The sequence below is a fragment of the Oncorhynchus clarkii genome, unplaced genomic scaffold, assembly GCF_045791955.1.
Source record: "Oncorhynchus clarkii lewisi isolate Uvic-CL-2024 unplaced genomic scaffold, UVic_Ocla_1.0 unplaced_contig_13900_pilon_pilon, whole genome shotgun sequence".
In the NCBI taxonomy this organism is placed as follows: Eukaryota; Metazoa; Chordata; class Actinopteri; order Salmoniformes; family Salmonidae; genus Oncorhynchus; species Oncorhynchus clarkii.
Genome location: NW_027258346.1, coordinates 46,457 through 56,381, shown reverse-complemented (window position 1 = coordinate 56,381; position 9,925 = coordinate 46,457).

Genomic DNA, 9,925 nt, shown 5'->3' with positions numbered 1-9,925 from the left:
ACCCTGAACCACGAGAGAAACAGAGCCCTGAACCATGAGAGAAACAGAGCCCTGAACCATGAGAGAATCAGAACCCTGAACCATGAGAGAAACAGAGCCCTGAACCATGAGAGAAACAGAGCCCTGAACCATCAGAGAATCAGAACCCTGAACCATCAGAGAATCAGAGCCCTGAACCATGAGAGAATCAGAACCCTGAACCATGAGAGAAACAGAACCCTGAACCATGAGAGAATCAGAGCCCTGAACCATGAGAGAAACAGAGCCCTGAACCATGAGAGAAACAGAGCCCTGAACCATGAGAGAATCAGAACCCTGAACCATGAGAGAAACAGAGCCCTGAACCATAAGAGAATCAGAACCCTGAACCATGAGAGAAACAGAGCCCTGAACCATGAGAGAAACAGAGCCCTGAACCATGAGAGAATCAGAGCCCTGAACCATGAAAGAATCAGAACCCTGAACCATGAGAGAATCAGAACCCTGAACCATCAGAGAATCAGAGCCCTGAACCATCAGAGAATCAGAGCCCTGAACCATGAGAGAATCAGAACCCTGAACCACGAGAGAAACAGAGCCCTGAACCATGAGAGAAACAGAGCCCTGAACCATGAGAGAATCAGAACCCTGAACCATGAGAGAATCAGAGCCCTGAACCATCAGAGAATCACAGCCCTGAACCATGAGAGAATCAGAACCCTGAACCATCAGAGAATCAGAGCCCTGAACCATCAGAGAATCAGAACCCTTAACCATCAGAGAATCAGAACCCTGAACCATCAGAGAATCAGAACCCTGAACCATCAGAGAATCAGAGCCCTGAACCATCAGAGAATCAGAGCCCTGAACCATCAGAGAATCAGAACCCTGAACCATCAGAGAATCAGAGCCCTGAACCATGAGAGAATCAGAGCCCTGAACCATCAGAGAATCAGAACCCTGAACCATCAGAGAATCAGAACCCTGAACCATGAGAGAATCAGAGCCCTGAACCATGAGAGAATCAGAACCCTGAACCATGAGAGAAACAGAGCCCTGAACCATGAGAGAATCAGAACCCTGAACCAAGAGAGAATCAGATCCCTGAACCATCAGAGAATCAGAGCCCTGAACCATGAGAGAATCAGAGCCCTGAACCATGAGAGAATCAGAGCCCTGAACCATGAGAGAATCAGAGCCCTGAACCATGAGAGAATCAGAGCCCTGAACCATCAGAGAAACAGAGCCCTGAACCATGAGAGAATCAGAGCCCTGAACCATCAGAGAATCAGAGCCCTGAACCAAGAGAGAATCAGAGCCCTGAAACATGAGAGAATTAGAGCCCTGAACCATCAGAGAATCAGAGCCCTGAACCAAGAGAGAATCAGAACCCTGAAACATGAGAGAAACAGAGCCCTGAACCATGAGAGAAACAGAGCCCTGAACCATGAGAGAATCAGAGCCCTGAACCATCAGAGAATCAGAGCCCTGAACCAAGAGAGAATCAGAGCCCTGAACCATCAGAGAATCAGAGCAATGTTTCCATATCAATACTCACTTTATGACCAGAACCACTGTTCCCTGCCTCTGTGTGCGTGCTTGCATGTATGTGTGAGAGAGAAAGACAGAGTGAAAGCAGGGTTTAAGTTAGATGTATTTACATATATATTTTACCTTTGTTTAACTAGGCAAGTCAGTTAAGAACAAATTCTTATCTACAATCACGGTCTACCCTAACCAGGACGGACTAGCCCGGACAAACCCTAACCAGGACGACCTACCCCGGACAACCCTAACCAGGACGACACTGGCCAATTCTGCGACACCCTATGGGACTCCCAATCATGGCCGGTTGTGATACAGCCTGGAATTGAACCAGGGTCTGTAGTGACACCCTTGCACTGAGACCCCTGGGCCACTCGGAAGCCCCCAGATAGGAAGATAGGTAAGAGAGAGAGAGATAGAAAGATGGATGAGAAAGAGAGAGAGAAAGATGGGTGAGAGAGAGAGAGAGAGAGAGAGAGAGAAAGCTGAGTGAGAGAGAAAGAGAGAAAGAAAGATGGGTGAGTGAGAGAGAGAGACAGAGAGACAGAGAGAGAGAGAAATATGGGTGAGTGAGAGAGAGAAAGATGGGTGAGAAAGAGAGAAAAAGATGGGTGAGAAAGATGGGTGAGAGAGAGAGAGAGAGAGAGAGAGAGAGAGAGAGAGAGAGAAAGCTGGGTGAGAGACAAAGAGAGAAAGAAAGATGGGTGAGTGAGAGAACGATGGGTGAGTGAGAGAGAGAAAGATGGGTGAGTGAGAGAGAAAGAGAGAGAGAAAGATGGGTGAGTGAGATAGAAAAAGATGGGTGAGAGAGAGTGAGAGAAAGATGAGAAAGAGAGAGAGAAAGATGGGTGAGTGAGAGAGAGAGAGAGACAGAGAGAGAGAAAGATGGGTGAGTGAGAGAGAGAAAGATGGGTGAGAAAGAGAGAGAGAAAGATGGGTGAGTGAGAGAGAAAAAGACGAGAAAGATGGGTGAGGGAGAAAGTGAAAGTGATGTTTAACTTAGATAGAAAGAACTTAACCCCTACTTTCACTCTCTCTCGCTCTTTTTCTCTCACCCATTGATCTATCTAAAAAGGGTTTCAGACCAATCAGACCAGACCAGTCTTCCTCCTCTGCTGCTGCGGAACCAATCAGATCAGACCAGTCTTCCTCCTCTGTTGCTGCAGAACCAATCAGACCAGACCAATCTTCCTCCTCTGCTCCTGCAGAACCAATCAATACCACTCCACTGACTTCCCTGATTGTCTTACACCTGATTTTACTAACACATCTCCTCATGGAAGTCGAGAGAGAGAGAGAGAGAGAGAGAGAGAGAGAGAGAGAGAGAGAGAGAGAGAGAGAGAGAGAGAGAAACAAACAAACGTGGGAAAGATTCACAAACTAATCTCCCATTCCACAACCCTCCAAATACAAGAGAGAGAGACAGAACAAGAGAGAGAGAGAGGGAGGAGAGAGAGAACAAGAGATAGAGAGAGGGAGGAGAAAGAGAGACAGAGAACAAGAGGGGGAGAGGTAGAGAGAGAGGAGAGAGAGAGACAGAGAACAAAAGGGAGAGAGATGCCAAATAAGATAGAGGGAGACAGAGAGGAAGAAAGAAAGAAAGAAAGAGAAGGAGAAAAGAGAGCGGGAGCTATTTATACCCTGTGCAGACTGTGTCTATGTTTATATCTCTCTCTGTGTGCCTGCGTGGCATTTCAGGGTGCTTTTGTTTCCCTGTCTTCCCTCTGCCTTGTTAACTCCTGCCAGCTCACACTGATCCTGTATGGGCCGAGAGAAGGGATACAGTCTCTACAAGAATATCCAGCGTTTTAATGGTCCCAACTTGTTATAAATGGTTTGTTACAGGATAACAACGTTTGCAGAATGAGTTTTACTTTAGCCTTAGGAAAACTGTTTCTGGCCTGTGAACATGGGAAGATTGAATGTATTGACGGTTAAGGAGAAGTCTGAGATTCGATAAACATTGCTTTGGGTTAATCCTAAACAATACGTTCAACAGTGATGCTATCATCCAGAAAGCGAGGTCAGTACAGGTGCATCAAAGCTGGGACCGAGAGACTGAAAAACAGCTTCTATCTCAAGGCCATCAGACTGTTAAACAGCCACCACTAACTCAGAGAGGCTGCTGTGTACATTGAGACCCGATCACTGGCCACTTTAAAAAATGGGTCACTAGCCACTTTAATAATGTCTACATATCTTACATTACTCATCTCATGTGTATATACTGTATTTTATACCATCTACTGCGTCTTGCCTATGCTGCTCGGCCATCGCTCATCCATATACTTATATGTATATATTATTCCTCCCTTTAGATTTGTGTGTATTAGGTAGTTGTTGTGTAATTGTTAGATATTACTTGTTAGATATTACTGCACTGTCTGAGCCAGAACTAAAAGCACAAGCATTTCACTCCACTCCACAATAACATCTGCTAACCATTTGACCAATAACATCTGCTAACCATGTGACCAATAATATCTGCTAACCATGTGACCAATAACATCTGCTAACCATGTGTATGTGACCAATAACATCTGCTAACCATGTGTATGTGACCAATAACATCTGCTAACCATGTGACCAATAACATCTGCTAACCATGTGACCAATAACATCTGCTAACCATGTGACCAATAACATCTGCTAACCATGTGACCAATAACATCTGCTAACCATGTGTATGTGACCAATAACATCTGCTAACCATGTGTATGTGACCAATAATATTAGAATGGTACACGGGAGCGAGTGGGTGGCCAACTGCTAAGCCTCTCTTTGTTCCTGTCTAGTCTCTGTAATGTCTGTCTCTCTATTTAGAGAACTAATCTATGCATCTACTGTATGTTCTCTCTCTATCTCTCTCTCTCTCTCCCTCCCTTAGGTTTATTACTGATGATGATTCTAGAACTCACCATTATGTATCAAAAGTATCAATAACTACTCCTCTTAAACTGTTTAAGCTAGAAACACCATTGAAACTTTAAAAAATGAAGACTGGTCTGGAATAGTGTGCTTTCATACAACCTTTTGATATAATTTTTAACTTCTCTGGGCTAGGGGGCAGTTTCCTGAATTCCGGATGACTGATGTGCCCAAAGTAAACTGCCTGTTACTCAGGCCCAGAAGCTAGAATATGCATATAATTGGTAGCAGTGGATAGACAACTCTCTGAGGTTTCTAAAACTGTCTGTGAGTATAATAGAACTGATATGGCAGGCAAAAACCAGAGGATAATCCATCAATAATTTAATTTTTTGAGGTCACAGGCCATTTCAATGCAAACCTATGGGATATTCAAAATAATTCCTCCCAGATTACAGTTCCTATGGCTTCCACTAGATGTCAACAGTCTTTAGAAAGAGTTTCAGGCTTGTTTTTTGAAAAATGAACAAATAGTCATAGTTTTTCCAAGGTGTCCCTCATTTGAAATGTAGTCTTGTTGCGCGAGTGAATGAGGGCGCGCTCTTCGTTATTTATCTTCCCAATTGAACATACTATTCTCTGTCTTAAATTTGATCGTTTATTTCGTTTTTAGAGTACCTGAGGATTAATTAGAAACACTGTTTGACTTGTTTGGATGCACTTTACTTAGTCACTTTTTGGATTTGTTTGTCTGCAAGTTGAACGAGTGGATTACTGAAGCACAACAACTAAACTGAAATTTTTGGGATATAAAGGAGGACTTTATCGAACAAAACAACCATTTGTTGTGTAGCTGGGACCCATTGGATTTGCAAACAGAGGACGATCTTCAAAGGTAAGTGATTTATTTAATCGCTATTTGTGATTTTGTGACACCTGTGCTGGTTTTGAAAAGTATTTTTGATGTTGGGCGCTGTCATCAGATAATCGCAAATTATAACAATGGTGGAGCACATTCTAAGCATGAGACGATGAGTAAACCATTTTTGACTTTTGACACCAATCAGCTTCCTTGACCGCTTTTCTCAACAAGGTGCCGTAGACAAAATCTTAAAGGATATGGCGCCTTGGTCTACTTCTCTGATAAACCCCCCCCCCCCCACACACACACACACACACAAAGACATCTTGACAGATTGTTTGAGAGACAAACGGACAGGTGAATAGAGAGACAGATGTTTCACACGCTGTTTGATTGTCTGACACATCTTCAATGACGTCAATATGGATTTCGGACAATTCTGAATTGCAACTGATTAAACACAGACAAACTCTATGACCTTTTGGAAAGCAACATCCCCCAGTGGAGGTCAACAGCGACTCAGAACCATGGAATTCCATGGAACGTTTCTATACATTTCCTGGGACGACGAGCTGAGAAGATTCTTTAAAGCACAGACAGACATTTCTTCACAGACAGACATTTTTCACAGACAGACATTTTTCACAGACAGACATTTCTCACAGACAGACATTTCTCACAGACAGACATTTTTCACAGACAGACATTTCTTCACAGACAGACATTTTTCACAGACAGACATTTCTTCACAGACAGACATTTCTTCACAGACAGACATTTCTCACAGACAGACATTTCTTCACAGACAGACATTTCTTCACAGACAGACATTTCTTCACAGACAGACATTTCTTCACAGACAGACATTTCTTCACAGACAGACATTTCTTCACAGACAGACATTTCTTCACAGACAGACATTTCTTCACAGACAGACATTTCTTCACAGACAGACATTTCTCACAGACAGACATTTCTCACAGACAGACATTTCTTCACAGACAGACATTTCTTCACAGACAGACATTTCTTCACAGACAGACATTTCTTCACAGACAGACATTTCTTCACAGACAGACATTTCTCACAGACAGACATTTCTCACAGACAGACATTTCTTCACAGACAGACATTTCTTCACAGACAGACATTTCTTCACAGACAGACATTTCTTCACAGACAGACATTTCTCACAGACAGACATTTCTTCACAGACAGTCGTCTCTTGTTCTTGTAAATCTTTTCAGCCTTTTTTCTTCTGGATACATCTATTCATGAGATCCGAGGAAGATAAAAGTCAGGAGAAACTATCACATGGTTTAGGTTTAAATGTGTTAGAGGTTTGTCAACGTGACTTGTGTATTTCTGAGAAGTGAGGACAGGAAGCGGCGAAAACACACCAAGTCTTTTACTTGTCCTGAGGCTCTGCTTCGAGGTGTAGGCAGGCACCTGCAGGGTAAATGTAGGACTGGAAAGATCATTTAAGTGATCAGAGTCACACCAACCACATTATCTATGAACTGACAATGTCTGTGTTCCAGGGGATGGGATGGGAAGCGCACACACACACACACACATACATTATAGGCTAGCTATAAGCACAGAGAGAGAATCTGGACGCACATTTTAATTCACTGACAATAAAGATAAAATACCAGATAAAAGAAACTAATCTGAAACACAATTTTTTGAATCACACATTAGGAATGCTTTTTAAACACCTGAGGAACATTGCCAAGCTGCGGACGTTTCTCTCTCAGGCTGATACAGAGAGACTCATCCATGGTTATATTACAAGCAGGCTTGACTACTGTGATGCTCTTCTGTCTGGTCTAATCAAGAAAGCTATTGGTCAACTACAAAACATACTGAATGCTGCAGGGTACTGACCAAGACCAGACAGAGAACACATTACACTGGTTTTAAAGTCTCTGTACCGGCTGCCTGTTAGTTTTAGAATGAATTTTTAGATCCATGATTGTGCACCCCAATACATGTTCGTCATGCTTTAAGTCATGTACCCAGTAGGTCCCTCAGGTCCTCTGGCAGAGAGACAGAGACAGACAGAGACGGAGAGAGAGACAGAGACAGATAGAGACGGAGAGAGAGACAGAGACAGAAAGAGAGACAGAGACAGAGAGAGAGACAGAGAGAGAGAGAGATAGACAGAGACAACGACAGAGACAGAGAGAGAGACAGAGAGAGACAATGACAGAGACAGAGAGAGACAGAGACAGAGAGAGAGACAGTGAGACAGAGAGAGAGACAACGACAGAGACAGAGAGACAGAGACAGAAAAAGAGACAGAGACAGAGAGAGACAGAGACAGAGAGAGAGACAACGACAGAGAGAGAGACAGAGAGAGAGAGACGGAGAGAGACAGAGACAGAGACAGACAGAGACAGACAGAGACGGAGAGAGAGACAGAGAGAGAGACAGAGAGAGACAGAGAGAGAGACAGAGAGAGAGACAGAGAGAGACAGAGAGAGACAGAGACAGAGAGAGAGAGAGAGAGAGACAGAGAGAGACAGAGAGAGAGACAGAAAGAGAGAGAGCCAACAATAACAACAAGACATCACCTAAACACAATCAAATGTCAACGAACATCAATGACATCACATCTGCTCAGACCCACAATGTTCCATCTGCTACCGTTCACATCACGTATGTCTCACAACCCCCCCCCCCCCACCCCATCCTGATCCATCTGCTACCGTTCACATCACGTATGTCTCACAATCCCCCCCCCCCTTCATCCTGAATCATCTGCTACCGTTCACATCACGTATGTCTCACAGCCCCCTCCCCTCATCCTGATCCATCTGCTACCGTTCACATCACGTTTGTCTCACAACCCCCCCCCTCATCCGGGGGCGGCAGGGTAGCCTAGTGGTTAGAGCGTTGGACTAGTAACCGGAAGGTTGCGAGTTCAAACCCCCGAGCTGACAAGGTACAAATCTGTCGTTCTGCCCCTGAACAGGCAGTTAACCCACTGTTCCCAGGCCGTCATTGAAAATAAGAATTTGTTCTTAACTGACTTGCCTGGTTAAATAAAGGTAAAATAAAAAAAAATAAAAATAAAAATCCTGATCCATCTGCTACCGTTCACATCACGTATGTCTCACAACCCCGCCCCCCCTCATCCTGATCCATCTGCTACCGTTCACATCACGTATGTCTCACAACCCCCCTCCCACTCATCCTGATCCATCTGCTACCGTTCACATCACATATGTCTCACCCCCCCCCCCCCCCTCATCCTGATCCATCTGCTACCGTTCACATCACGTATGTCTCACAACCCCCCCCCCCCTCATCCTGATCCATCTGCTACCGTTCACATCACGTACAGTGCCTTGCGAAAGTATTCGGCCCCCTTGAACTTTGCAACCTTTTGCCACATTTCAGGCTTCAAACATAAAGATATAAAACTGTATTTTTTTGTGAAGAATCAACAACAAGTGGGACACAATCATAAAGTGGAATGACATTTATTGGATATTTCAAACTTTTTTAACAAATCAAAAACTGAAAAATTGGGCGTGCAAAATTATTCAGCCCCCTTAAGTTAATACTTTGTAGCGCCACCTTTTGCTGCGATTACAGCTGTAAGTCGCTTGGGGTATGTCTCTATCAGTTTTGCACATCGAGAGACTGAATATTTTTCCCATTCCTCCTTGCAAAACAGCTCGAGCTCAGTGAGGTTGGATGGAGAGCATTTGTGAACAGCAGTTTTCAGTTCTTTCCACAGATTCTCGATTGGATTCAGGTCTGGATTTTGACTTGGCCATTCTAACACCTGGATATGTTTATTTTTGAACCATTCCATTGTAGATTTTGCTTTATGTTTTGGATCATTGTCTTGTTGGAAGACAAATGTCCGTCCCAGTCTCAGGTCTTTTGCAGACTCCATCAGGTTTTCTTCCAGAATGGTCCTGTATTTGGCTCCATCCATCTTCCCATCAATTTTAACCATCTTCCCTGTCCCTGCTGAAGAAAAGCAGGCCCAAACCATGATGCTGCCACCACCATGTTTGACAGTGGGGATGGTGTGTTCAGCTGTGTTGCTTTTACGCCAAACATAACGTTTTGCATTGTTGCCAAAAAGTTCAATTTTGGTTTAATCTGACTGGAGCACCTTCTTCCACATGTTTGGTGTGTCTCCCAGGTGGCTTGTGGCAAACTTTAAAAAACACTTTTTATGGATATCTTTAAGAAATGGCTTTCTTCTTGCCACTCTTCCATAAAGGCCAGATTTGTGCAATATACGACTGATTGTTGTCCTATAGACAGAGTCTCCCACCTCAGCTGTAGATCTCTGCAGTTCATCCAGAGTGATCATGGGCCTCTTGTCTGCATCTCTGATCAGTCTTCTCCTTGTATGAGCTGAAAGTTTAGAGGGACGGCCAGGTCTTGGTAGATTTGCAGTGGTCTGATACTCCTTCCATTTCAATATTATCGCTTGCACAGTGCTCCTTGGGATGTTTAAAGCTTGGGAAATCTTTTTGTATCCAAATCCGGCTTTAAACTTCTTCACAACAGTATCTCGGACCTGCCTGGTGTGTTCCTTGTTCTTCATGATGCTCTCTGCGCTTTTAACGGACCTCTGAGACTATCACAGTGCAGGTGCATTTATACGGAGACTTGATTACACACAGGTGGATTGTATTT